Raw genomic sequence first — 27258 nt, 5'->3', positions numbered from 1 at the left:
CTACATGGTAACATTTTTGTGATTCAAATGCCCCAAAATGCAATTATCTTTTAGATCTCTGTTTATGGCCTTGGGAAACTGGAAACTACAGCAAATTCTAATACTATTAAGATGTTGGAAGGTAAAGAAAACAATGGTATGTTCACACCTACCTTCCCAATAGTAATTTGTCTTTTCTTAATTAAAGAGGACAGTGGAATAGTCATAGATGGCTGAGAGGGTTGGAGATCACTATTTATCACCACAGAACTTGGAGTCAAAAGCAGCAGTCTCAAAGTATTGAAACTAGAAATGTCTTCAGCAGAGATCTTTGAATGTTTTGGGCATGCAGTGAGAAAGGGAGAAAATCCAAGTACATGAACAATCATTTGGTGATTTAGATCTTAAGATTTAATTTTGTAGATATTATAATAATGAATCATGAAGTCTGGCAAGTTTTCACATATCTGCATCAGAGTTTCACTCTGCCTTCTCATGTAGCAAACTTTCCTCTACACTCTTGTGAATTACAGAATTGTTGCAGGTAGTCCTAGCAGAAAACTCCATCTAACTGCGTAAGCCACCATCGAACCCTACTGTGAAATGCTGTAATTTCAAATGGAAGGTGAAGGGTTATCAGTCATCTGTACCAGTAGACACACTGCAACAAATGAATATACTGTATTTCTTTAGATTAGGGCTGCAGCTTTGGTGTTCTCAGACAGGCTTCTCAAGCATCAGTGTCAAATCCTGCTCAGTTGGACTCTGTTTAATCTCTTTTGATTTTGAGTTATTAAGTAGAAAACCTGAAAGTCTGACTGGTATTTCATCTTCTGAATATGGAACAGGAGACATTCTTTCTAAAGTGTTCAGATATATTTATCTGAAATAGTTTTATTTATCTCAGAAGTATTATAGATAACATTCTCTGCCTCCAAGTCTTTCAAACACCTTGCCTGTCAGTCAGTCTTTGTTTTTATTTGCACCAAAGAGATGCTAAAAGCCAAAATAAGAAAATCATATATAACTCCAAAGATTCGATTTTTTAATTTTATGTTCACCATTCCTAACCCCAATTTCTCTTCTCAACATTCCTTTTCCTTGAAACCCACATCCTGATTAGGAAATAAGTAGGTGACAGAACCTGTGATTTCCCAAGATGTATAAAACCAAGTTAGGTATGTTGTAATTGTTTTTTTCACTAAAAATTCTCTCCACTTACAGACAAAATTTCATCCAATGAACTTGTAAAATAATCACTGAGAAAAATTAACTGTTCTTAAAAAAGATTCTGAGGCAAGGAGTGTTGGTGGAGGGCTTGGGCAGTGTCACATATTATCAAATGACATGTGATGCTAGCTGGAATTAAAGATAGAGGGTTAGATATGCTTGAGGCCTCTAGTTTCTCATAATCTCATGGATAAGAATACATGGGTAGGTTTCTGGATGCATCCTGCTCTTATTATACTCTGTCTCTTTATAGGGTGGGCATAAGGGGGAAGTCTTTGTAAGCATGAGAATGGTCTTACAAGCCCACACAGATCCCTTGCGGGATGCAAGTGAACTGTGCTGTCGGTACCTGGAGACCTTGTGGGAAGCTGAGGCCATGGGTTGTCCCTCTTGCTGCAGTTTGTTGCCCCGTGACCAGGGAAGATCCACTGGGGCCATCTTGTGGTTATTCCTCTCTTCACAAAGTAACAATATAATTCCCATTTAGTAAGAAGGGGAAATTAAGAAACCGGTTTCTGCCATGAATGGTTAAGGAAAATAGGGACAATTTATCAAAACGTACCTTGAGCTACTTAATGCCTTGAACCTTCTCCCTGTTAGCCATATTTCTCTCTTTACCTCCTGCGGTGTGTGCCAGTGATTTTAACAGTGCCAGTTTAACATTAAAACAATCAAATGGGTTTCTTGAGAGCATGCAAATTTATTGCTTCAATGTACAAGCATACACAGAAAAAGCCTGCTCTTTCTCAACACACTTGAATAATTCTCATTAATGTCAACGATTAATGTCAATGGCAGTTGTGAATGTATATCAAGGAGTGAATAAAATGCATTTGAGAATCCCTTAACAGATCATTCATCCAAACCCTGTTTTGTATATGTATTATAACATGATGAAATTTGCTCTTATTCTTTTCAATAAGTTGAAGCAATCTGCGTCAGTGTTCATTTCTTTAAATGTCATGATTGTGCATTTCCTGCATTCAAAGAATTAATCAGAAATGTAGATGTAGCCAAAAGTATGTGCTATTCCAGGCCAAGCGTTGTAGGAAGAGTGAATTACTGATGGTATTTTCATTGCTGTGGTTGTGGTCATGACTTTTTCAAAAACTGCAGTTAGATATTGACAATGCATCATCATAATCCTTTTTTCATACAGGAAACACCCACTTAAAATAGTTTTCTTTTTTCTCTGAATTCCCGTAGGCAGATAATTTTCACAGTTGAGTTGCATAGAAACCCTTCATTCATAAAGGATAACATCTGAGATATATCAATGAAACATTCATGACCTCTGCTTTTCTAAGCAGTAGGCAGTGACTTTGAAACTGCCCAATCCTTTTCTTTGAAAAAGATTAAAAAAACAAAAAAAACAGCACCTGCAAAGAGGTGTATGTCTGTGTGTGTGTGTGTGTGAGTGGGTGAGTCTACACTTTATCATAATGAGAAGTCAGGCAGTGATGGTCAGAAATCCTTGAGAGCAGAGGCCATGCCAGCTCATTCAGCAGTGTCATCTTGATGCCCACAACTGGTCTTGGCATGGAGCAAACTCCTAGGAATATTTGGAAATACATCCACCACTGATATTCTGGAAACTTCCAGGCTCTACAATAGACAGTGTCAGCCTATCTGTAAATTCATCACAATTTGTAAGTTTAGAGTCAAAGTGTTGTCTTTAAAAGTCTGATTTTCCAAGAATATCCTAACATAGTCAAAACAAATGAACGAATGTTTGCTTTATAGATTTTATGTTGTTTATGTTTCTGCTCATTAGAAGTAATATTGTAGAAAAATGAATGATGACAGAACTTGTTGTTTTGACAGTATTCTAAGAATATTTGGTTAAAGGCAGAAAAAAGAATTGGAGTAGAAAATGTTTTAATATCCAGATAATATTTTGCAATTTATTTTAAACAGGACTTATAAAAGTATCATCAATAATTTCATGTAAAATGAACATGGAAGTTACTTACAATGTCACTGTTTATCAATTAAAGTTCATGGAAATATAGCTCGAGCCAGCTACCTGATATCTCTCCATGATATCTTTGGCCTTTTCTAGTGGAAAAATATCTATTAGAGATTCTACTTATGACAGAAAAATAGCAGCAATACCCACTGACTAGAGAGGTTATATAAGGATTTAGAAATCTAGTTATTTTAAATTCTACCTTAGTTCCAACATATTCAGATATTCCTGTTTCTACTTTAGAAACATGCTTTATGAGATCTTGACATTTTATAATCACAGAAGTTTCCTTAAGTACTTGCACAAAACTTTTTATTCAGATTTGGGAGGAAGAATATACAGATTGACTTTATTATTGTGAAAGTCAGAATATAGCAAAACAGCAATTTAAGAAGAAGAAACACACATTACATATGTATAGTATTTCTCTGGCTCTTTTTTTAAAGTAGATTCAAATTAGTATAGAAGATATGCAACTTAATTCCCTTTTTATTACCTTAAATATAAAGAATCATATTACAGTAGGAGATTAGATGAACATTTTCTATAAATTACGTAGGGTTAGAAAATGCTTCCTATAAGCAGATTTGGGAATTTAAATGCCTGATTTCCTCCTGAATATTTCTTTTAGTAAATGCACATTTTCCTTAAAAACGCGGTGATAAGATTTAGGTCACATGCAAGGTTGTTTTTAAATACAGGTGAGAAGAGAAAAACTGTCTAATTTGGAAATTGAGATTTTTTGCCTCGTTCCAGTTGTGTCGACTGAGTCAGTTTTATGCAGACTAAGCTAGGACTAAGGAAAAAGTAAGACATGTTGCCATATGAACTTTCAGTCACCATGCAGAACTGAAAAGTCCAGCAATTTTTGCAGTGGTTCTGAATATTTCCTCAAGAGCAAGAAGTGATAGTGAACTTAGAAATGTGGAAAAAGTCTTCTAATTGTGAGTGTATTGGGCTCTGAGAAGCTATAAATCCATTTTTTAAGTTCATTTCTTCCTATAATAGTGACTAAAATAAACTTCAACTTTTACTCTATATATTACATTCAGTACTCATGTCTTTCAGAAATATTTTTTAAGCATCTACTCTGAACCTGGTACAGTTATGGCCATTGGTCAAATAGCAATGAAAATGTGGAGATGGATATATCTATAATATAATGTTAGGCGATGAGAAGGACTATGAATAAAAATAAAATATAGAAGGACGTAAAGAATGACAGTATATAATTTTATATTTGATGGTCAGGAAAGATTTCTCTGAGCAGAGAAATTTGAACAAAAACACGAATGAGGTGATGAATAAAGCAAAGGTGTGAATCACGTGTAGATTAATGTTCTAGAGAGAAGGAACCAGGAGTGCAAACAATTCGAGACATGGATTTGCTTGGTGTGTTGAACAGCAAGATGGCCAGAATGGCCATGAGGGAAGGGGAAAGTCAGAGGTCTGAAGTGTAGCCAGGTTTGCATCATGTAGAGCCTTCTAGGTGTTGTGAAGCTTTAGGATTCTGTTCTAAGTGTGATCACTATGGCTGCTAAGTCAGCAAGCCTATAGGGGTGCAAAAGTAGAATTGCAGACTCTATTTAGGCAGCTAAGGAAGATCTTAGCTGGAGATGATTGTGGACTGTGCTGGTGGGATAATAGTGGACTTGGTAAGACGTAGTTGGATTTGTTGGTAGACTGGGTGTGGGTTAGAATGACATTGAAGATAGCCTGAGAATTTCACCTGAATATTTTCAGATAATGTTATTCTTGAGTGAGTACATTTTATTAAGCTTTAAAAATATATAATAGAATAGGTTTGTTTGCTCTGAAAGTCTGTTAAGTTTGGTAGACATCTCCTAGATGTCTCTGCCATTCTTGTATCTTTGCCCTGTGGCTCGCTCTTCCATGGAACCCTGGTCTTCTCTGAAATTAACTTTAAGCCAATAGGCATCCAAATGGATCTTTATCTCCTACCCATACTCGTGCAATCCAATTCACAAGTCACATTTCTTCATTGCTGACTTTTCATTCATTCTTTATTTTTTTTAGTTAATTCATTGGACAAATATTAACTCATTCATTTAACAAATATTTATTGGTATCTACTGTGTGCTAGGTGTACCGGACTAAATAAAACAGCTGAAATCTTGCCCTCAGGGGACTTACTTCAAATGGAAGGAGAAAATAAATAGACGAGTGAACATATAGTTTACCATATGTTGATAAGCACTGTGGAGAAGACTAAGGCAGGAAGGGGGGGGAGGTACATTGATTTAGAGGGGGAAGAAGGTAGTATTACAGTTTAAATCAGATGTCAAGGAAGGCCTCTTTGAAAAGACAACATCAGAGGAAAAACTTGAAGCAGGTAAGGGAACAAGCCATGTATGTATGTGGAAGGAGTTCAGTCCAAGGAAAGGAAATACCGTGTGCAGAGGCACAAAGCTGGGAATGTGCCTGAAGAGTTCTTGGCATTGCAAGGAGATCAGTGTGGTGGGTAAAGCAGCTTGAACAAGAGAGAGAGGAGTACTAGATGGTGCAAGAAGGGCAAATGGGGGCAGATAGGGGCAAATATTTACATGTTTGAATGAGAAAAGATGGCATTGGAAATTTTTGAGTAGGGAAATGAAATGTTCTTGTGTTTTAATGAGATCACTCTATGGCTATGTTTAGAATGAGAATAAGATATGGGGGCAGATGTAGAAGAAGGAAGGCAGTTGAGAGGCTCTGTCAATTTGTTATTATTGATTGCACAAGCACAGTGCTCCACACATGTTCTAAGATTTGCTTGCTGTCCTTAAGAGTCATTTTTCACTATTGAATGATTTATCCCATATACATGGAAAGCATTTGTTAGTTTTTCACCACTTTCAGTTTACACATATGTTTTAAATTATTTCTCTCTTCCTTTCTATTGAGAATGTAAGCCTTCACTTAGTAGAATTTTAAATCTTCCGAATGTTTTCTGCTTCGTTAAAAATTATCAAGAATAGGGCAAATAATTCTTGCAAAACATCTCAAGACTAAGCCAACCACAGTAAGTATTCTACAAATAAAGGCCAATGTACAAATCCACAAGGATTCTAAAATTATCTAGTGCTAATGCCATCTCTAGGAAGTGGGCAGATTGACCTGCTTTTTTGGTGGAGCAAAGTTAATATAATTTAATTTGGCTGTTATCTATGAAAATATATGTTGAAAATTTAAGTAGAGTAGCCCCTGTCCACATTTTCATTAATCTGCAACTATGTAATTATATCCATATTTGTTTTTTACAGCTATATTTACTTTGAGGTATGCTTGCTGTGCCCAAATTATAGCTAGCTGGTTTTAAAAATTTAACTATGGATGGTAGCTCTCTGTAATCCCATAATAGTAGCCAAATTTCCCAAGGCTCATTTTACCTCGTGTTCCTGCATGTCTGACTGAAAGGTTTTATGTCAAGCTTCCATACTAAAGTGCAGTGAAAGCTAAAAACATAACAGCAGGCAGTTCTTTAGCTTACTCTCAAAGGACTGTTTATCTGAAGTCAAAAGAATAGAAATACATTTGTAAGCAATTTTTGGGCTATAATTTTTGCAAGAAAAAGCAAACTATAACATCTAGTATAGAAAGAAGGGTCAAAAATATAACATGAACCAAAAAAATAAGTAAGTAAAGAAACCACCAAAAGATATAGTCTAATTTTTTCGTCCACTAGGTAATGTAAGGGATATTTCATGTGTGCTCAGAAATTATCAGGATTTACCTTGTAGAGACCATCTGACTCCATTGTTTTAAGGAATCCAGACTAACTCTCAGAGTACTGCTGACAAGCCCATGGACTCCTCCAAGCTGAGTGTTTCTAAACTGCAGTGGACTCAGCAATACCCATCCTGGGCATTAGAGGAGCTGCCCCTTGTGTTCGCTCTCCTAAGAGAGAGCTCTGTTTGTTCCTGTCTGAATCATTGAGCAGCTACCATCATGGTCCGATGAGGACAGATCTTCTCAGCACAAGAAGAGAGATTGGAAGAATGACATCTAGTGAAAAATAAAGGGAGATAATTCAAGAATCTCGGGAAACGAAGTGTTGCTGGATGTTAATGAAAAGACATATATAGGAAATGGATTCTGATATTTAGGTGACATGCATGGAATGAGAATAATATTAAGCCAGCTTTCAGTTCTTCCTGGATTCGGTTTCTCATTTAGGTTATCTCATAATATTTTCAAAATGGAGATGTACTTTAAAATATAAAAGTATCAAAATCTGATATAGAAGTTCTGGCAAATGAAAAGTGTGTAACATACAAATTTAATCCTCTCCTAATCCTCATAACTTTATTCCTTAGAGACAACCTTTGCTAATATATGTATATTTGCATATATCTTACCAAATCATTTAAATTAATTTATAAACATACCATATATTACATATATCAAACTATAAACTAACAGTTTACTAAACACCACATCAAGAATATCTTTCCAAGTCCCTTTCTCATTTATTATATTGGCTACAAAGATATCTATCATATAAAAAACACCATAAATCATTTTTAACCCACCCACTGCTGCTGTTGGAAAGTTGCTATACACGTGTTTTTATGTAAACAATATTGCAGTGAATGTTCTTGTGTATGTGTGTGTATTTACATTTACCCTTGTTTGTGATTTCACTTCAGATTAAATTCAGAGAACACACATATTGTAATTTGGAAATACGTTCTCATATTGTCCTTTAGAAAAGATAACACTAATGTACAGTCTTACCAGAAGATAGTTTATGAGAGTGCCTTTTTTTCTACATCAAAGTCAACATTGGAATTTATTATTTACTGGATTTATAAAGATGAAAAAGATTGGTATTTTATTGCTATTTTAATGTAGTCAATTAATGTGAGATTAGACACATTTTTATTGTCCATTGGTCATTGTATATATCGTTGACTTATCCATTCACATATTTTGCCCATTTTTTCGAATAGTGTTCATTTTATATCCCACTCATCAGAAATCAAAATTTTTTATTTAGTTGATTTATCTTTTTTTTTATAGCCTTTAAGAATATTTTGGAGGGCTTTCCCTGCCCCGTTTATATTAAAAAAAATCTCTCTCTGGAGTTCTTGTGGCTCTATTTTTACACTTATAACCATACATTATTTATGAATTATTCTTGTCTGGGCTTTAATCCTAAATCCCAGGGAGAACTTTAGTAGTTTTACTAGACTTGTGGCTAAACTTCTATTTCCATATCTAGTTTGGCTTACATAATTTAAAATATAATGACAGGGTTTTTTTTCCTCCTAAAATAATGCCTAAGTATCAACCATCATTGAGGATTATAAAGCTCATCCAAAGCATACCTGCAGAACAGGAGAACCTAAGAAAGTTCTTTGCTCCCAAATATCTTTTCCATCACCTAGTAGGAGTCTAATGCACCATTTATTTCTATCTAGAAAAGCAAATACTGTTGAGATAGGTTGACTTTAGCCAGTGTCCATGAAAGAAGTTATTTCCCACTCATGATTTACTACCCTACTGCATGAATACAAGCTCAGAATCATTCTTATGTTACTGCCGTGGGTGAATATAAGCAACAGAGCAGTCAGCCCTTACTGTGAACATGTATATTAATCTCTTTTACATGTTTTTTTATCATTATATTTATCGATGAACTTATCAGACCTATTCCTAAGGGATGATTTGTGATAGAAAGCTAGGGAAAGAAAAGAAGGTTACATAAAGGAAGGTTATATAGGTGTTCAAAAAAAGGCTTTTTTATTCTTTTGTAAATAATTTGAATGAATTACATCTTGTTTAGGGAGTCCTGAAGACTACCATTTTTATTCTAGGAAATTTGCTAGAACAAAAGTATTCCCACTATCTCTGATAGCCAAGCTTATGTAACATTAAAGCAGGAGAGAAAAATAAGGTAGATGGAAGGGCAGGGAAGGAAATATGGAGAACCATGGGAAATATGAAACTTTCTGCAATCACATGAAAAAACGGAAATCAAATGGAAGAGAAAGTTCTCTCTAGTGCCTGGTAAAAAAAAGTGCTGATAAAAATAAAATATTTTTTTAATTGAAAGACCTGTATTCATGTCTTTAAAATATTTCCAATTAGTATTATTCCAAACCAACTTTTATACTAGAAAACCAAGCCAAAATTACTAATATTTCAATATAACTTCTTAAAATTTTAATAACTATTACTTAATATTATTGTCATAACAATCTACTAAAGAAGATATATCAACCATTATTACATCCATTTTATAAAAGACACATATATACACATACACATATACATACATGTATATACACATATGTGTATATGCACACATCTATCTGTCATCTGTCATCTAAGAAGTGGTAAGCTTCATATCATAGCATCGTAACGGAAGCGAAATGAAAACCTACATCTTGTCATTTTGAGAATAGATTGCAGACTGAGTATCAACTCATCGAATTGCTGTTATAAAGAGAGAAAAAAGCCCAGGGAGGCTAGAGTTAGTGTTACTAGCCATTACTAGATTGGCACACCAGTAGTACTGATTTTCATCCTGGGTTTTTACCCTTTATATCAACAGAGAACACCTTTCAGAGAATAACCCACTTTGTGGACACCAGGCTAGTGTCTGGAGAAGCTTATTCCCAACCTGAGAACAGTGGGATCTGATTAAGCACAAAGTTTAAATGTAGCCATTCTTGCCCATCCCACTCTTCTGAGTCATCTCCCATCTGTGGTTTCTGGGCCCATCCCTGCAAAATAACGCTCAGTGCATAAATAGTCCCTGAATGGGTGGGAGAGGAGCAAAGCACAACAATTTCCTGTGGTTAGTACATTCTCTTCAATGATTTCTTTGATATTGAGACTAAAAGTGCAAGGAGGAAATCTGCTGTCCTTGAAAATTTCATGCTCAGAGAGAAAAAACTGTCCTTTAATGTTCCAATATATAGATTTATCACTGATTAGATCTCCCCTCTCCCTCCTACTTCCTTCCATTCTTTCCTCCCTCTCTTTCTGACTCACTCTCTCTCACCTACATAGTTCATACCAGTAAGTAATTATAAATTAACATATATTAATATTTTATTGTGTTTCAGATTCACCTTCAATATTCACTTTATAGTGTTATTTTTTATATTTATTATCTATGGGGAAATACATACAATAAAATACATATGTAAGAAAGAGAAGGAAAACTTTATAATGGTCAAGGACAGTTTATGAGGCTCAATCAATATAAAAGCAAAAGTAAATTTATGTAGAGAAGGTACGATTTTTATCTTTTGAAGAATATAATGTACAAAGAATTATAAACAATAACATTCAGCATCTAGAATTAATAATGGTTAACATTTCTTCATATTCGTCTCTAGATTTTTTAAGTTCAATGAGGTCATTATTATACATTATGAATACTACAGATGTGACTAAACTCACCTTTTCCAGTATCTACATTCCTTCCAACCCCAGAAGCAAAGCAACCAGTATCACACATTTAATATTTCTCTTTTCATTCCATTTTACACACACGTATATATCCATTCACAATCTAAGAGTATTATTTTGGTGTATTTTTTAACTGCCACAAATTAAAATACAATGTACAGATCATTCTACATCTTACAGCATTGTTTTTGAGACATATCTACATCCTCTCTGCTTTATAATGTTTCATCCTGAGATTATGCCCTATTACCTGAGTATGTTTATCCATTCCTTTACACATAGATGCTTAGGTTGTTCCCTTGATCTGCTATTAAAAAAGAAATGCTACTTTGTGTGTCTCTTTGTATACATGTGTTCTATTAAGTATGAACTCAGAAGTGCAATTGTTGGATTGAGCTATATGATAAATGCATACTTAAATTCACTAGTGATTGATTGCCAAATTGTCCTCTAAGTGACTATCAATTTATGCTTCTGCTAGCTGCATCTGAGAAGACTACTATTTTTCCAAATCTTCTTAATACTTGACATTATCAGACATATCAATTTTTATCAATTTGGTAAATTAAGTGGAATGTGGTTATATTAATAATTTCTCAATAGTGAGGTTGGATAACATTTCATAACTTATGGACTGTTCTGATTTTCACTTTTCATCTCTTCCCTGTGGTTAATACATCCGCACTCCAGTCATTTCTTTAATATTGAGGCTCAAAGTGCAAGGAGAAAATTCTGCTATCCTCTTTTCTGAATGACTTTTTCTTACTGCTTTGTAGGAGAGGTTCTTTACAAATTCTGGAATCTAGGGGAGTTAAGGATAACTCAATGTTTTTGGCCTGGGAAACTAGAAGAATGGAGTTGCTATTTACTAGTATGGATGGGGTTTCTTTTTTTCTTTATATACATCAGTTTATTAGGAGAAAACTATTTCAAGTAGATTTTTAAAGTCTTCTGTACAGTAATGCTGTAGAGAAAGCAGCAATTATTATAGTTCCAAATCCAAAAACAAGAGTAATACAGTTTCTGTTTCCTCTTTCTCAACCAGGGAAAAAGCTAATTCCATTTGGCCAGCACACTTGTCAGTGTCATGAGTCACATCAGTGATAAAGAGGGGGCCAACTAACACAGTCACATCCACCTCTCTTCTAGAGCTTTTTTTCTCCCATTGGTCTCAGGCCAGCTTGATGGGGGAATGTGACATTCTACAGGTATGAGTCTAACAGCAATAAAAATAACAATTAAAAATTAAAATATCAATTTTACCTTTTAAAGGATATCACACATTGCCTGATCATCTATTGAAAGAGCAAGCTGTGTCTGAAGAATCTTTCTCAGCAGATTCAATAGCTTTCAGATGGCATATAATATATAGATCAGATTGCAAATGTCACCAGCAAGTCTAAATGTGTCAACTCTGAACTGAAGACTTGGATACTAATCCTTTGGCTGTTAAACTGTTGTAATAGTGTTGTGTCAGTCACTTATATTTTCACCTTGCTTACAGTGAACTTGAATGTCTAGAAGTGATTTTAATATAATCAAATTTATTATTTTTCCATAGAGTATGTACTTTTTAAATCCTATTTAAGATATGCTTTTCCACCTGAGTTCTTATAAATAGTATACTTTATTCTAAATAGATTTAAAGTTTGTCATTTACATTTATTTTTAAGTTTCTTTATTTAAAAGTTCACCTTTTTTGCCATTGAATAACAGCACAGTGTTGAATAGGAGTGATAAGAAAATATTTGTGTCAGGTTCTTTATTTTATAAAGAAAGTATCTACTTTCTCCAAATTAAGTATGATGTTAGATGTTCTTTATTAAGTTGAGGAAGTTATCTTCTGCTCTTTGTTTCCGATAGTTTTATCATGAATGGGTATTGGATTTGTTCAGTACTTTTTATTGTCTCATGATAGGATTACATGATTTTTCTTCTTTAGCCAGTTGATTTGATGGATTATATTAATTGATTTTTGAAAGATAATCTAGCCTCGCATACCTGGGATAAATCTCACATGGTCGTAATTTTTTTTCACACTGTTTGATTTAATTTGGTAATATTTTGTTGAGGATTTTTGCATTTATGTTTATGAGAGATATTGGTTTGTAGGTTTCCTTTCTTGTAATGTCTTTGTTTTTGGAATTATGGTAATGCTGGCCTTGTAGAATGAGATAGAAAGTAGTCTCTCTGCTTCCATTTTCTGGAAGAGACTGCAGAGAATTGGTATCATTCCTTTTCTAAATATTTGGTAGGATTTTATTTTCACACTCTTTTTTTTCCCTCAATCTTCCATTTGTGGAACCATTTTTATTCTTCCTAATATCTTTTAGTAATCCTTTTAGTGCATATTCGTGTCTAGAAATCCTTTTGGGGATACCTTCTGTCTAAAATTGTCTTCATTTTATCTTCATGTTTATTTGCTGAGATTTTAGGTTGATAAACACATTTCCTTGGTACTTTGGCAGTATCATTCTTCTATTGTTATCCCATTTCTGTTTTTGATGATGGGGATTCTGTTATCCATTTTTATTGGGCCTGTGTTCATTATGATGGGTCTGATCCCCAGGTACATGTTTCTGAGTAATGTCTTTTAGCCTCACAGGAAAAAAAAATTTTAAATTTTTGTTAAAATTTTTTTGCTAGTAATTTCTATGTCTAGGTGGAATTTTTTTTTTAAAAATCATCCTTTGAATTCAGGAAACATTTTAGTCTAAAGAATTTTATTTTCTATTATTAAAACTTTATGTCCTGTAAGTATCTATATATTTTCTCCCATTCTTACTGTTCTTTCCTTCTGAAAATTCTGTTTCTTACCTTCTTTCTTACACTTTTTGTCTCTTTATAACTTTCTGCTACTCTTGAGAGACTCATAATTTATTTCATTATAGTAATTTATTCTTTAGTATCTCTTCAGTTTTAGTTACTGATTATTTTATTTCGATGACTATTTTACATATTATTTCTCCTTGATTAATTTTTGAATCTGCCTGCCTTTCTTTCATGACATCCTCTTTTTATAGATTTCATTTTTGCCCTGTTGAAACATACTTACTTAAAACATCCCTTTCAGATTGTTCTGTATTCTAGTTCTTTGATTGTAAATTCCCTAGTTTATTGATGCTATCCCTAGTTTGTGTTCTTCATGTGTATTTTTCTTCTGTAGATGTATTTTGGAGAATCTCATTCCTTCTTTATGTAACCCTCTAGGTTTTATCGGATCTGAACCAATATTTAGATTTTGGATTTGTTTCTCATTTTAAGTTATATAACTAAAGGGTAGGGTCAATTCAGTCCCCCACATGTCCTCCATTGATCAATACATGTGCTTTTGGTTTTTATTTGGCATAGGTAGGGTATTCCCTTTTTCTACATATGTCCTGAGTAAGCAATTTGTTTCAGGCTGCTAGAATGTGGCTGCTGAAAGGAAAATTTCACATCATCATTCACTTCAGTAATAGACTTTCCTGGGCCCCAGCTTTATATAGGGAGCTCAGTGCTTTTTCTCTGACTCTAGTGATAAGACTTCATGAATCTACTCTCTTCTAAGATTGGCTTAAAACTTTAGCCCCTAGGTCATATGTCTAATCCCCTTTCCCATGGTTCCCATAGCTTCAATTCCTGCTGGGTTTCTGGTACACAGATATTTTCCTACTTTGCCTTCAAGCTTGGCTATATATATTTCTTAAACAGCCTTAATTGAGAAGACATAGATATACCTATGTTCACTCAACATCATCTTGACTGTAAGTCCCAGAAACTATTCTTTTCACGTGGGTGGGGAGACTATTTAAGTGAAGTTTAAGTGCCTAATTGGCTACTATTGAAGTTTTTAGCCATCCTTTGGAGTGAATGTCTTTACGATTCTTAGTTGTAGCTATTCTTTTTATAATTACTATCTCTGGGCTCAGCCCTGTAGTTAAAAAAGGAAGCTTTCTTTAGTTTCTCTTGTCAGTTTTCCTGCTTGGTAAAATAGAATATTGGAACATTGTTTTTCTCTTTAGTTCTCATTTTTCTACATACTTCTTGACCTTTTAAAGGGACCTTCTGGACAAGTACAGGCACCCTCACTAATCACTTAACCTTCTGTGCTTTAAGTTTTTTGAAACTATCAGGCATATCAAGAGAAAATCTAAATAACTAGATAATTTAAGAGCAACATCCTTTGTCAAAAAATTACTTTTTTATTTTTATGAAATTTTATTATGAACTAGCACTTCTCCCCAATATCAAAGTGTTTTCTATACAAGTCAACTAAAAGATAAAGTACTTGATTTCATAAAAGTTGCATGTTATTCTTTTCTAGCTGTGTAGCAATAAAACCACAAAACAGTGGCAATACATGTTTCTGACTGTCTTATAGCTTGTATAGTCAGGAATTGGGACATGTCATAAGTGGTTCCTCTGATTTGTGCCTCACTGGACAGTGACCAGGATTTGGGCTGAGATTGTTTCCTCATCTGAGGTTCTGTGAGGGAAAGATATGCTTCCAACCTTACTTCAGTTGTTGGCAGAACTAAGTTTTTTTGCTGTTGTGGGACTGAGGGATTGGATTTCTTGCTGGCTGTGGGCTGTGGGCTGTGGGCTGTGGGCTGTGGGCCGTGGGCCGTGGGCCGTGGGCCGTGGGCCACTCTCAGCTCTGAGGGGCCATAGGTAGCTCCTCACTACTTAAGCCTCCCCAGTGTGGCCACTTGCTACTTCACAGCCCACAAAGGTGAGGGCGAACAATTCCAGCATAATGGATGCTGCAATCCGTGTGAGGGAATCACGTCATTAGGCACATCCTATCACGGTATACATGTGCTGTGGCTGGTGTCTTCAAATATGTTTATGGAGGGGACTTGATAGGGTCAGGATAACCAGGGTGGGTGTTAGGATATCTTAGTAGGAGCTCTCATTTGGAGTTGAGTAACTGTGTGTGAGGAGAGTGTGGGCACAAGGTGCTCATGGACCTTTGAAGCTTGGGAGAAATGTCTGTTGTGTTATCATGTGAATGATCTGAGTGGATCTCTTGACCATTGCCTGATGAAATCCTCTGAAAGCCAGCAAGTGATGCAGAGTACCAGGACAGGTAAGATATTTACTGGGATTTTCCTCCAAAAGCCTTTGGCTGAGATCCCAGGGTTTTACCTTATTGAACCACTAAGGAAAAGGTGCTTTCTCCTGAGATCTGGGGCTGCGTCTTTGATTGTTGGGGGCAGGATCCTGCAGCTGGCCTGTGCTTAGTCTGGGCTTTCTCCAAGTCACACTTCAACCACTCAAGAGAATCATGTATAATAAGGGACTTCATAGACTTCCATCCTCTTCTCTGTCTACAGATGCTGAACCAGTTGCAGTGCAGCAAACGCCAGGCCGTGACACACAGCTGCCCCTGGAGCCACCCCAGGTGAGTTCCTGTGTCCTTGGTAGGCATAGGGTGGGAGTTTGCTACCCAAGCTCCAGGCCACAAGACATACCCTTCCAGATGGGTGTCAGTGTGACTGCAACTTCTGGGCAGCCTCAGGTAATTTTTTTTTTTTTTTAATTTAAAAAATGCGGTAAAATACATGTAGCATAAAACTGACCATCTTAATCATTTTTAGTATACAGTTCAGTGATGTTTACATTGATGTACAGTCATCTCCACCACCCATTTCTAAAACGCTTTTCATCTGGCAAAACTGAAACATTAACTCTCCTCCTTCCATCCTCTTGCAACCACCTTTCTACTATACCAGGGACATCATATAAGTGAGATCATTTAGTATTTGTCCTTTTGTGATTGCTTTATTTCCTTTAGCGTAGTGTCATCAAGTTCTATGCATTTTGTTGTGGCATGTGTCAGAATTTTTTTCCTTTTTAAAAAAATTTTTTCAATTACAGTTGATATACAATATTGTATTAGTTTTAGTTATATAACAGTTATTAGATATTTATATAACTTATGAAGTGAACACCCTGGTAAGTCTAATAACCATGTGACACCATACATAATTATAATATATAAACAAATACTTTTTAATTCTACCTTGTAGAGTAGAAGCATAAGTCAAAATATACTTATACCCTCATAACTGATTAATGTTGAGTCCAAATTTTATTCATTTCTTGACTCATTCTTTCATCCAATGTATACTAAATGCTTACTGTACACTAGGTATTGCAATGGGTACTGAGATACAACAATGAACACTGCAAACATGTCCAATGCTTTTGCGAAGTATATACCATCTAATGAAGGGATAGCAAACTATGGCCAAAAGGCCAATGGAGCACAGCCACACCCATTTGTTTACTTATTGTCTGTGGATACTTTCTCACTACAAAGGCAAAGTCGAATAGCTGAAACAGACAGTGTATTCAGCAAAGCTTAAAATGTTTACTCTCTTGTCCTTTGTAGAAAAGGTCTAACAGAAGACAGAGACCTTAGACAAATAAAAACTTCAATTAAGTAGAGTCTCTGAGAAGGAAGACTCAACATAAACATGGGAGGTATGTCTTGTCTGAGGGGCAAAGTAATGGCATTTGCTCTAATGGGCATTTAGGAATGAGTAAAAATAACACACAAGTTAAGGGAGGGAGGAAGAAGAGATTCACTACAGCATTTGAGGCAAGGAGTCAGCGTGTAGAAAGGGTAATCTTAGCACAATACAAGAACACAAAGGAGAACCCTGTGTCTAAAGCAGAATAAGTTAGAGTGGCACAAAATGAGGCTGAAGAGGTAGGCAAGGGCCAACCACACAAAGGCTATTAGATTTTATTAGTGTTTTAGACTTTTTTCTTAGGAGTAATGAGAAGCTATTGAATGCTTTCAAGCAAAAAAGGACACTTAGAATCCTATTGTAATTTTCGACATGAGACAGAGCAGTGACCTGGACTTGGGTAATAAGCAAGAAAATGGCATAGTAGCTGGATTTAATTTGATGTGGGTGTTTTGGGAAATGAAGAAATCACTATGACTCCCAGGTTTCCACTTCAGAAACTGTCATTTACTAAGATGGTGGACAGAGAGAGAGGATAGGATTGGGTGAGAGAGCTCATGAGTTAAATTTGAGGGGTATGTTGAGTTTGAGGTGTCTGTTGAATCAGCAGGTGGCTATGCTGGCTGGAGCCAAGAAGAGACACTTATGAGTATAAAGGTGGTGATTTTAAGCCAGTTAATTTTTTTCCCCTCAGAATGAATGAAAAGAACAGAAAAGACCTGACAATATATTTCTGACAGCATCTGCAGGGTGTATGAAAAGGCGTCTGTGAGGTTGGTTGCCTGTGGGACTTTGATAGTAAAGAGCCCTTGTATGGAAACCTTCTTTGCTGCAGGCTTGTAGTACCATTCTGTGTTTTTGATCAGGGAAACATCTATTCATCTCTATGTTTATTTCTGTGGGCTAGGTAGGCAATACAAAAAATTGCACGGGGATGGGCATAGGCATTATGTGACCCCTGTGTGTTGCAGATCTCCCCAAAGGTGTAACCTGTTCCCAGCCTACAAACTTGAAATGTTTTAGCTAGACCTCTCAAATTGAGTAGAATAGTATGTATTAAAAATGTGATCAAATATAATTTATGATAGAAACTAGTAAAAATATTCTCTATATAAGACTTTAGTGGCGATAAAATTTTTCTGTCTGGTTAATGTCTTTCTAGCTGCAATTTTTAAATCATGCCTCTGCTAGGTGGAATAGTTTGTGGGTCGATATACTTACCTACTTCCCATCTTCAGTTCCACCAGAACAATAGCTTATCATTTTGTCAAAGGATATAAATTCTGGAATTATAGAATATATTTCTAATAATAGAAAATGTTAACCTATATATGCTCGTATACTTATCTTTAACTATACATTTACATCTCCAATTATAAAAAATTGCTGCCAAGTCCCCAGTGTTCAAGAGAATTATTTTATCATTAATATAACTGTTTTTGTTGTGTGATTTACTTATCATTGTTTGTATAAATTATGGAAATTTATACAATAGCCCTGGGCATCAATCAAACACAAATCTAACAAGTAGAAAAATGTTTGCAGTCCAATTTTTCTGCATTTTGTTGAGCTTGTATTGTCTTGTACTGAAAACCACATTTTGTACTCTGAGGACTACGGGGGATGTTTATAAATGATCTGAAAGCCCAAAAGTCCTTAATAAAGTTTTTTTTTTTTTTTTCCTAAATGGAAATATCTGCACTGTTAGACAGGGATAAAATGGTTTTCACATTAAGGGCCATTGATGGGAACATTAAGTACCAAAATTAACATCTTAACCAGAGGCTAGCAGATAATTTAGGTTATTCTTTAACTAATGGCAAGGAAGTGACAAAATTCTGTTAAAGGAAAAAGAATGGGACATTTTAACTGCAGTTTATATCAATGGTCATCTGAACAAAAGTGCAGCCAGTACTTTTATAAATGACTTGCAAAATAGGATGAGATTTCTATGGTGAGACCTGTTATTTGTGTAGATGGGATATTAGAGTATAGTAATTTTGCAGTAAATTAGAACATTTTAAAGTTTCAACGTAAAAGTAACTGGTTATAATATATATGATATTTTTTAATTTAAAAGACTAAAGAGCATAAATCATAACGTAATCCATTAGAAATACGCATGTGAAATACCGCTTCAAGCTTAACACTGATGGTTTGGAGGCTTAATCAAACTGAATTAACTTCCACAAATGTGACCCTAAGGTAGGTTGTTGATTATCATTCTCAATTAGTGAGTCCTCTGTTTTTCTCATGTTTAATGGTCAAATTTGGATACATACAGGCAGGGACAGCTGTGGGTGATTCCTTTCCAAGCTACTCAATTCAATTCCTGCCAAGATTTCCCCAGTGTCAATTGCAATGTTAATTGTAATGTTAGTGTTTTCATAAGAGTGCTTGAAGATTAAGACTATTTTCCAAAGGAAGATTTAGATCCTGTTATTGAATGTCTTATGTTTGTTTGAATGAATCAGCTATTTTTTTTCCTTGAATTTACTCTATCATTTTAGAAAATAGATCCAAATTTTAGCTGCGGTGCCCTCCTGGTAGCAGAGTAATAGGGGAAATTTTATTTTTGTGTGTGTTTTATAAATTTTTAAACTTACTTACATTATGTTTATTTTTAAATTATTGTGTTATTAAAGTAAGACATATAAATGGTTAAAATTTAAGATAGTACTAAAGGACTAATAATTAAAAATAGTAGTCCACATTCTATCCCTTTTTACTCTAAATTACTGTTTCCCAGAGGCCTTCATTTCTAACACTTCCAGCTATTTATTTTATTTACATCCATATTTAAAATATGAAAATATATTTATACTCCTATGTAAAAAATTTTTAGTTGCAGCTGTTTTCTACTGATGGCTAAATATGAAAGATGAGCTTTTGGCATTGTTATCATGACCTTCCTCGCCAACCCCATCCTGTCACCTTCTCACACTTTCCCTCCCTCCAGCCTCCCTATATAGTTATGTCTTTGTTTGTTTGTTTGTTTGTTTTGTTTAGACCACTATACAGAGATTACACTATTAATTACATTATTATGACTCCATGTATATTGGTCAATGCTCAGTCATGTAATGTACCAGAATGTATTAGTTATCGGTTGCTTATGCTTATCTCTACTTATCACTAATTAATCTCTAAACTCTGTTAGAACAGTAAGTAACCCTCTCAAGAGGTCACACACATCAGTTAAACTCAGTTTAATTTTTGTCTTGGAGGGATTTTTCCCGAGTGTTTCATTCCCTTGCTCCAATCTGGACTAGAATCTTTCTTCTTTGGTGGATTCTGAGCATCCTGTGAATTCCCTTTGCTGCCCCTCCCGCCGCACACATACACTTAAATGTTTTTCTTCAGTGATGGGTCTTATTTTCTGAATCTTGTGACTTATTTTTGTTCATTATCTGTTCTAGTAGAACATATTCTCTAATAGCCTCCTAAAAAAATGGTTGCCCCACAGGTTAAATTTTTTGAGACCTCAGATGTCTTAAAGTGCTTTTATTGCACTCTTTTACTTGATCATCTAGCTAGATATAGAATTCTAGACTGCCAGTCATTTCTTCTTGGAATTTTGTCATTATTTCTTGTTTTTTAAGTTCTAGATGAGAATTATATTTTGATTTCCAGTCTTTTATATATGACCTAATTTGTTGTAGAATCCTGACTTTATTCTTCTTGCTTCTGAAAAATCAACACGGTGTGCCTTGTTGCTGGCAATTTCACTCATTGTTCTGTGCTTTTCTTGCATCACATTTATTCTGCAAATTGAGGTCTTCAGTGCTGCTAATGTTTCTTTGTTTTATTTCTTTAATAATTTTCTCTGATTTTTTCTTTTTACTCCTTCTGGACACATTTTATTTGGATGTTTTGACCTCCTGGACATAACTGTGAATTCCTTTACCTTCTCTCCCATTTTTAACTTTAACTTTTCTGTTGACATTTTTTGTTTTAATTTTTGATATCACATATGTAAGTTTCTAGATATTTTTCTTGTTTCTGAATTTTTTTTGGTAGCCTTTTCTTATGTTTTAAATGGAATTTTTCACTGAGGTAACTGTAGATTTGCATGCAGTTGTAAGAAAGATAATACAGAGTTGTCATACAACTTGACTTGGTTCACTCAAATGGTAATCTTTTGTTGAACTATAATAAAATTTCACTATCATGATATTGACATTGATATAATCTACCCACTGAATTCAGACTTCCCCAGTTTTACTCATGTTTGTGTGGGTATGTGTTTAGTTCTGTATGATTTTATCACATGTGCAGATTTGTGTCTTCACCACCACAGTCAAGTTCCATCACCACAAGATGACTTGTATTGTACTTTTATAACCAAACCTACCTCCTCCTGCTCCCCTAACCTCCATTTCTAAAATGTTGTCATTTCAAGAATATTATATAACTACAATCATACAATCGGTATCTTTTTGAAGCTGGCTTTTTCTCATTAAGTATAATGTCTTTGAGATTTATCCAAGTTGTTGTAGGCATCAGTGGTTCATTTCTTTTATTGCCTAGTAGGATTCCATAGTGTGGATATACCACCATTTGCTTAACTGTTCACCTCTTGAACAGTATCTGGGCTGATTTCAGTTCTTGGCTATTACAAGTAGAGCTACCATGAAATTTCAAGTAAAAGCTTCCATGTGGATATAAGTTTTCATTTCTTTATGACAAATACCCAAGTATATAATCGCTAGATCACATGATAATTGAGTGTTAACTTGCCACACAGTTTCAGAGTGTTTTTACTATTTTATATTTGTACCAGTAATGTATGAGAGAACCAGTTTATCTGCAGTATTGCCAGAATTTGGTGGTGTTACCATTTTTTTTTTCACTTTAGCCATTTTAATAGGTGTGTACTGCTATCTCATTGTGGTTTTCATTTTCAATTTCCTGATGACTAGGAAGTGGACCTTCCTTTCATGGATCATTTGCAATCTGTGTATCTTCTTCATTAAAATGTCTCTATGTCTTTTGCTCATTTTCTAATTGGATTGTTTTCTTACCATTGAGTTTTGGAAATTCGTTATATAATCTACTACTCATTTGTTGAATATGTGGTTTACAAAAATTTCCTCCAAGTGTATAATTTATCTTTCATCTCCTTTGCGTGGGCTTTCCAAATGCAAATGATGAAGTTCAATTTATCAAAAAAATTTTTTTATGGATTGTGATTTCGAGGTCAAGTCTAAGAAATTGCGTAGCTCTAGATCTTAAAGAGTTTCTTTTATAATTTTTCTAAATGTTTTATGTTTTATTCTATTTCTGTAATCCATTTTGTGTTAGTTTTTGTGTAAAGTGTGAAGTTCAGATCAAAGTTTATATTTTTGCCTATGGATGTTCAATTGCCCCAGTGGCATTTGGTGAAAAGGTAATCCTTCCTCCATTAAATGGCTATTCACTTTTGTAAAAACTGATTTAGGACTATTTCTTGGTTCTCTCTTTGGTTCCATCGACCTATGTGTGTATCCTTCTGCCAATACTACATTGTCTTGATTTCTATAGCTGTAGAGTAAGCCTTAATGTTAAGTAGATATGTTGGATCTTTTATTATTGACTTACAGGTCCTTGAAATCTGGAAAAAGAGCTCTACAGGATCTCATTAAAAATACTAGATTAGGAATTAGAAAATTTGTGTACAAGGATAGATTTAGGGTTGCATCTAACTGGCAGTGTAAATTTTGTTGAACTTATTGTTATTAGTAAGTAAAATAAAATGTCAAGAATGATGAGATACTTTTCATACACTCCTATTATGAGTCAGGATTTATAGCTATAACCATTCTAACCACATTATAATTTTCTGTATTTTCGCTGTAGTAAAATATGCATAAAATTTACCATCCTAACTATTATTAAGTGTACAAGTCACTGACATTTAGTACATTCACAATTTCGTGTAACTATCACCACTATTCATTTCCAGCGCTTTTTCATTATCCCAGACAGAAAGTCTCTACTCATGAAACAATAACTCTTTGTCACACTCTCTAGTCCCTAGCAATGACTATTGTCCCTTTTGTCCATGAATTTGTCTGCTCTAGATACCTCATATAAGTAGAATCCTACAATATTTATCCTTTAGTGCCTGACTTGTTTCACTTAGTATAATGTTTTCAAGATTTAGCCATATCGAACATCTATCAGAATTTTATTCCTTTTATAGCCAAATAATATTCCATTGTATGTATATACCAAATTTTGTTTATCCATTCATCTGTTAATGGACATTTGGGTTATTTCTATCTTTTGGCTACTTATATACTTTAAAGTATTTTTAATTCTTACTGCAACACTATGACATAATTATCATTCCCTTTTAACCTCTTAAGTAGAGGTTAGATTAATCAGACTGTTAAAAATCTTATAGACATCGAGTAGTTTGAATTAGTTTGAGTTGATGCATGTCTCTCACCAAAGTGAGGCAAAACTTTAGATATGTGATTTTTACACATTAGGGGCTGCCTTAGGAATGAAGAAAGAGTTTGAGGGCCCTCTGATTATGACTCTCCAAACCCCCAACTTTAACCAGGGAAGCTCTGCTTTTATATGAACTACATTTTGCTTACGCAAAAGGTCGTGTATCTAAAATCAATCTGTAAAGAACTGCTTTAAATGAAAAATAGTTTTTATCTCTCAAATTTGAATTACCAACAATATTTCTATTGATAGGAAACATGCTTTAAAGTTTGCAAGGTGATTGAATAACTTAGGACAAGAAAGGGATGTGGTTTTCTAATTAGTTGGGATCTCTGTAGAGAAAAATTATAAAATATAACCCCAAATATTACGGAGTCTCATATCTTGTGTATCTTTCTGTGTTATCACCACCTTTCATTGCCTTTGAGCTATCTTACAAGGGTATTTGTTAAAAGCAGATAATGATGCAAATAGTTCTTGTCGATAGAAATGCAAGTGAATCTCATCTTGAGGAATGCAATTGATTTTTATCCTGTAGAAAGACAGTTTTGCATATATTTATAAATGTGTTTCAGAATTCTGATTGACCCTATGTAAATGAGGTCAACATTTTACTCGTAGTAACATATTACTGGATCCCTCATTAATCCTTTACAAGTCTTCATTTTATATTTGTATAAGTCATGATATTACTCTTTTTTTAAAAAATAATCTTTTAACAACATACCAACCTGGGATTTAGGTACCAATACAAGGCCTGGAGATTCACTCTTTACCAAGCCTGGGAAAAATTCCAAAAAGAAGGAAATAATTTCCTAGGTGCCTTGAGAAGCTTATAAAAATACAGAATCACAGAATTCTAGAGTTGCATGAACAGACTCTGGAGATCATGACTTTCTTCCATCCTTTTCACATTGTAGAGGCTGAAACTGAAGCTGGGAGGCTCTACTAATGTGCTCAATCATTTGGCAAGGGCATTACAGACAGAGTCAATTTCAAGGCTCTAATTACGTCTCTTAAATTTATAGCAGGACAACTCTGGCTTGAATTGCAGTTTTCCATGTTAGCAGAAAATACAGTACTTTTACAAATCTAAGCAGAGAATGTTAGGAATAAATCGAAAATGAATTCTGATAGAGTAGTGTTTTCTGAATGGTATGAACGTATTGACCCAACCCAAGCACCAATTTGCCTCCACTTTCATAAACTTTACCATGAGATGATTGAAATAACTTCATGACTTCATTTCTGTTATATAAGTTATTCACATAGTTGCTTTTGTGATATATAAATATTGGCATCCTCAATATTTTAGACTAATAGTATGCTGAGTAAAGTATATTCAAAATGTGCTTAGTTGTTTAATCTAAAATGTTAAAGTTTTGTTTGTTTGTTTGTTTTTCTTTTATAAGTAACCAGGAAGGATTTTAAAAATTAGCAGAGTTGAAACTGAACCTATCAACAACATGTCAGAAGACCTTAATCTGGAAAATTCACTTTCCAGATTTGTAAAAGAAACAAATATTTTTCTCCAAGAAGAAAACAAAGATCATAAACCTCGTGTTCCAGATAATTTTCTTAATATACCGCAGATAGCATAAGTGACATTTCACTACGGATACAGATTTGTTATTGTAATTTCATCATGAGTATTAGACAGAACGCAAATATTAAGAATAAATAAAATAATATGTCATATGCTTCTAAATCATGTTTTTAAAATGCTTTCACTTTCTGGCATACAAAGTTATTTTTACACTTTTTAAAAACAATCTCTCTCTCTTTTGAGTACTTATCCTGAGCTCTCTTTCTTTTTTCACATGAAACCTAGAGGATTTTCATCTTTGGTGTAGAATTCATAGCAACATATGTTTGTTCCTATATTTACTCATTTATTCAACACCATTTATTGAACACCTCTATGAACCAGGTCCTGAGCTAAGTATTATCACTTGGTTTGGTCTTGAGGGATGAAGAAAAGTTTTACAGGTGGGAATAGAAAGCCAGAAAATTCCAACAGCATCTGCAAAGCCATGGGGAGGAGAAAGAATATGGCATTTTTTTTTTTTTCAGAAAATGTTGATACTTAGAGCAAGAAGTCCTCATAAGTAGTTAGAATTGAGGCTGTAGAGAGAGGTGAGGAAATCCTGCTTTAAAGGGAATTACACCATGATGGTCATGTTACTAGTTGAATTACCCATGCCTCTTTTTTCTAACTGGGTTATATATTCCTGGAGCCCAAGATTACATAGTATATTCTTAATTATTTAGAGATTTTTATTCATTTCCTGGATCTAGTTAATAAAATACAATAATAACATTGTAATAAGTATTCTTGATTGTCTCAGTATACATTCTCTCCTTTTCCCTTGTATAAAATCCATATATTTCAGCAGGCATAAGGCAGAAAAAAGATATGTAGATGCGTTCATGTGTACATGTTCATGCATACACATGAACATATATTCTAACTAGATGGTCCTTGTGCAGCTGGAAGTCCATGAAGGCACAGACTTAATATTTTGTTCTCTGCTATTTCCCAGAGCCTAGGACAGTGTCAACCATGTTGTAGGTATTGAATGAGTTTTTGTTTAATGGATTAAACAATTAATTTACACAGTACTGATAGTTGGAATGATATGACTTTGTGAATAGAGAACATTTTCATCTGAAAAATGCACAAATTATAATTCAGAGCGTATAATGGGAATTGAAAAAAAATGATTTCAACAAACAAGTTGAGATGTTACACATTTTCCCTCACATGTAGTGGATGATGAAGGTAAAAGATAGTCTTCAAATGCCTTATCATTTCTTGGAGAAAATGAGAGAGAAAATGATAGATGGAAAAATAACACGAGAAAGATAGAAGAACTTAAATGTCAAAGAGAAAAATACATTTCAACAAAGAAAACTAAAGACAAAACTCATTAGTTACTAGCTGCAAAATTAATCAAAGAACATATTACAGAAAGAAAAACTACACTGCTAAGATGATAAAGAGCATGATGACTCCTGACACATTGGATTAAGGGTTTTAAATAGGTATGACTTTGTATTCATCATACTTTCCCCATGCAAAGCTAAGGTGTAGAACCCTAGTGCTGAAAATAATGCCTCAAGTTTAGTTTTACAAGATAATTTTAAAAGAGTCAAAGCTTAATTTGCTCTATTTTGTGTTGTTAATATTATGATAAAAACTGAATTTGTTCAGAGAATTTTGATGGGATAATTGGAATATTCAAACTAAAGAAAACCACCCGTAGCATATGTTCTCATTAACCCAATCAAAAACAGTTGATAAGGGCCTACTCTGCAGACAGAGTGTGCTGCTAAGGGAGAAAAATGATGAACAAGACAGTAGAGGTTCTTGTCCTAGTGGACCTTCCATTGAAAAGAAAGAGAGAATGAAATACACACATGCACAAAGTAACTAAAAAAATTAATAGCCAATTACTATTTTTAAAAATTTTATTATTCATTTCAAGTATACAGTACATTGGTTAGACATTTATATAGTTTATGCAACAGTCCTCCTGATTGCTTCCTCTTTTCTGTGGCTCTACACCTAGTCATTACATTATTGGTGACTGCATTCCCTATGTCATGTTCCCCAACCCCGTGACCATCTGTCAACTACTAATTTGTACTTCTTTAACCCTTCACCCCTTTCTTTTAGCACCCCAACCCTCCTCCTCTCTGGCTATCACCAGATCATCCTCTATATTTGTGAGTCTGTTTTTGATTAGTTTGTTC

The 27258-nt window shown here is 34.4% G+C and overlaps 1 long non-coding RNA gene across 1 annotated transcript in view; it reads left to right on the top strand.

Moving 5' to 3' along the window:
- Nucleotides 1-27258, top strand: part of LOC120590858 (uncharacterized) — a 459896-nt gene that overhangs the window by 46632 nt on the left and 386006 nt on the right. The window contains exon 2 of the long non-coding RNA XR_005649785.1: nt 15922-15989. This is a non-coding gene — a long non-coding RNA (uncharacterized LOC120590858). The remainder of the gene's footprint in view (nt 1-15921; nt 15990-27258) is intronic.

The sequence above is a fragment of the Pteropus medius genome, unplaced genomic scaffold (genome assembly GCF_902729225.1).
Source record: "Pteropus medius unplaced genomic scaffold, Ma_sr-lr_union100, whole genome shotgun sequence".
Lineage (NCBI taxonomy): Eukaryota > Metazoa > Chordata > Mammalia > Chiroptera > Pteropodidae > Pteropus > Pteropus medius.
Note: the sequence above shows the minus strand (reverse complement) of the source record. Positions and strands in the feature narration are given on the sequence as shown.